Source organism: Rhinopithecus bieti, unplaced genomic scaffold (genome assembly GCF_001698545.2).
Source record: "Rhinopithecus bieti isolate Rb0 unplaced genomic scaffold, ASM169854v2 scaffold_1557, whole genome shotgun sequence".
Lineage (NCBI taxonomy): Eukaryota > Metazoa > Chordata > Mammalia > Primates > Cercopithecidae > Rhinopithecus > Rhinopithecus bieti.
In genome coordinates this window covers 8,041-11,197 of record NW_016803512.1, presented here as the reverse complement: position 1 = coordinate 11,197, position 3,157 = coordinate 8,041, and the positions used below count along the sequence as shown (strand labels likewise).

Below are 3,157 nucleotides of genomic sequence, written 5' to 3'. Positions count from 1 at the left end.
ATTAAACTTCTTTTCTTCATAAATTACCCAGTCTCAGCCTCTTTTTTTTTTTTTTTTTTTTGTGTGTGTGTTTTTTTTTTGAGATATAGTCTTGCTCTGTCATCCAGACTGGAGTGTAATGGTGCGATCTCGGCTCACTGCAACCTCTGCCTCCCTGGTTCAAGTGATTCTGCTGCCTCAGCCTCCCGAGTAGCTTAGCTGGGACTACAGGTATACGCCACCATGCCCAGCTAATTTTTTTGTATTTTTAATAGAGACAGGGTTTCACCGTGTTGGCCAGGATGGTCTCGATCTCTTGACCTCGTGATCTACCCGCCTCAGCCTCCCGAAGTGCTGGGATTACAGATGTGAGCCACTGTGCCCGGCCCCAGTCTCAGACATTTCTTTATAGCAGTGCAAGAACAGACTAACACAGTATATGTATTTAACTTAGCATTGGCTGCCGTCAGCATTATACCACTTGACATAGAGGATAAGAACCTTAAAACAGTACCCATGCATTTCCCTCCTTTTGGGTTTTGTGTTATTGTTTTCATGCATTTTGCTTCTATATGTGCTGTAAACTCACATTAATTTATCATTTTTGCCTTAAGCAGTCAATTATCTTTTTTTTCAACTTTGATATTATTTTATTGAAAAAAGTACACAAAAACTACTTAGCTACACAAGCCCAGGTGAGCATAACAAGCAAGCCCCCTCACACCTTTTTTGTCTTGGAGTAATTTCTTGCCCATTCCAGCAGTAATATCTCAGTTAACTTGGTTCCTTTTCCTCCAGGCTCAAAACAAAATCAAACTCTTCTTGCGTCAGGGGTTGGATTGATAATCTCTGGCGACTGAAGAGAACCATATTTTTTAAGGGGCCACCAGTAGCTTTGTGAGCTTGATGATAGGATTTGAGCTCAGCCAGGGGAATGAAACGCTTCATCATCCGAACAAACTGTACATCCACCATGGACCACTTAGGGTTGTCCTCTTTGCTAGATGGGTCATAATGGGGATTGTTTTTCTCAAACTGTGTGTGGTCTGGGTAAGCCTCTTTCACGATCTTCATAAGTCCTGCGATGCCTGGCTCTTTGCAGTTGCTATGGTAGAAGAAGGCTTCTTCTCCCAGCTTCATGGCTCTAAGGAAGTTCCGAGCCTGGTAGTTACAAACACCATCCCAGCATGTTGTCTGTTTGGGCTGTGCTTTGAGATCCTCAATGCTGAACTTCACATCTACACCTTTCTCTAGTCAGCTCTCTGGCTCTGACTTCATCAGCCAGTGGCTGCTTAGATTCTTCACACAGTTTTTAGTGGCTGAAGTCTTCTGAGGGTTGGAGTCCTCCACTTTAGCTAATGCCTCACCTGAGTTCTCAGTTTTGGTGCGTTTTCCTGAGAGTCCCTTGTCTGAACCAGAAGTCCCAGCCAGCCTCTTCCGAGGTCTCGACATGGTCACCCTGCAGGGGACTGAAGTGCGGAAGATTCACTCTGCAGACATGGCTGCGGTCCGCCTCCCCCGCGCCGGAGCCAATTATCTTTTAAAATGCTTTTAATGTTGGATTTTGCTCACACATTTGCCATCTTGGGTGCTCTACATTCTTTTGTGTAGATCTGGACTTCCATCTGGTTTCACTTTCCCTCTGCCTCAAGTATTTCCTTTAATATTCCTTGTAGTGAGGACTTGCTGGTAATTAATTCTTCAAGCTTTTCAATGTCTGGAAGTCTTTATTTCACTATCATCTTTGAAAGATATTTTGCTGGGTGTAGAATTCCAGACTGACAATCGTTTTATCCTTAAGTATTTTATAGAAGTTACTCCACTATCCTCTGGTTTGCGTTGTTTCTTTATCTTTATTTTTTATTTTTTCAAGACAGGGTCTCACTCTGTCACCCAGGCTGGAGTGCAGTGGCATGATTTCAGCTCACTGAAACCTTTACCTCCTGGGCTCAAGCAATCCTCCCGCCTCAGCCTCCCAAGTAGCTAGGACTACAGGCATGTGCCACCACACCCAGCTAATTTTGCATTTTATATAGAGGCCAGGTTTTGCCGTGTTGCACAGGCTGGTCTTGAACTCCTGGGCTCAAATGATCATCCTGCCCTGGTCTTGCAAAGTGCTGGGATAATAGGCATGTGCCACTATACCTAACCTTGCGTTGTTTCTAACCGGATGTCTGCCATCTTTTTTTTAATTTTAATTTTTTAATTTTTTTTTTGAGACAGTCTTGCTCTGTCGCTCAGGCTGGAGTGCAATGGCACCATCTAGGCTCACTGCAAATTCCGCCTCCCAGGTTCAAGTGATTCTCCCTGACTCAGCCTCCTGAGTAGCTGGGGTCACAGATATGTGCCACCACGCCCTGCTAATTTTGTGTTTTGGTAGAGACGGGGTTTTGCCATGTTACCCAAGCTGGTCTGGAACTCCTGGGCTCAAGTGACCATCCTGCCTCAGCCTCCCAAAGTTCTGGAATTACAGGTGTGAGCCACCACACTCAGCCCATTTTATCTTTGTTCCTCTCTGTATAATGTCCTTTTCCCTTCGGTAGAATTTCAGATTTTCTCTTTGTCACTCGTTTGGGGCAATTTGATTATGATGTGCTCCAGTGTGTCATCCTCATGTCTCTTGTGCTAGGGGTTCATTGGTTCTTTGTCTCTGGGTTTATAGTTTTACCAAATTTAAAATTTTCAGCCACAGTTTTTTCAAACAATTTTTTCTTCTACTCCTCCCCACCTTCTTCAGGAACTCCAATTACACTTATATTCATCCTGTTGGTGCTGATTTTCTGCTCAATTTTTTTCCATATTGTTCTCCATGTTCCATTTTGACAGTTTCTATTGCTACATCTTCCAGTTGACTAATCCTTTTTTGTATAATATCTATTCTATTTTAAATGCCATTTAGTATTTTTTCATCTCAGACATTGTATTTTCATCTCTAGAAGTTCAAGCTGGGTCTTCCATGTCTCTACTTACTTCCATGTTCAAGCTTCCCTTTACCTTCTTGTTGTGGAATGTTATTATAATAACTGTTTTAATATTGTTGCCTACTAATTCCATCATATGTGCCATTTCTGTATCTATTGATCAAATTTTCTTCTCATTATTGAGACATTTCCTTTTCTTCACATGCCTGGTAATTTTCAGCTGGATGGCAGACAATGTGAAATTTATCTTATTGTGC

The 3,157-nt window shown here is 42.5% G+C and overlaps 1 pseudogene across 1 annotated transcript; it reads right to left on the bottom strand.

The window, feature by feature from the left end:
• Positions 1-605: 605 nt before the first annotated feature.
• Positions 606-1,502, bottom strand: LOC108539319 (thymocyte nuclear protein 1 pseudogene; annotated as a pseudogene). Its single transcript, XR_001888330.1, has one exon. The product of XR_001888330.1 is annotated as a thymocyte nuclear protein 1 pseudogene (transcript).
• Positions 1,503-3,157: the final 1,655 nt, after the last annotated feature.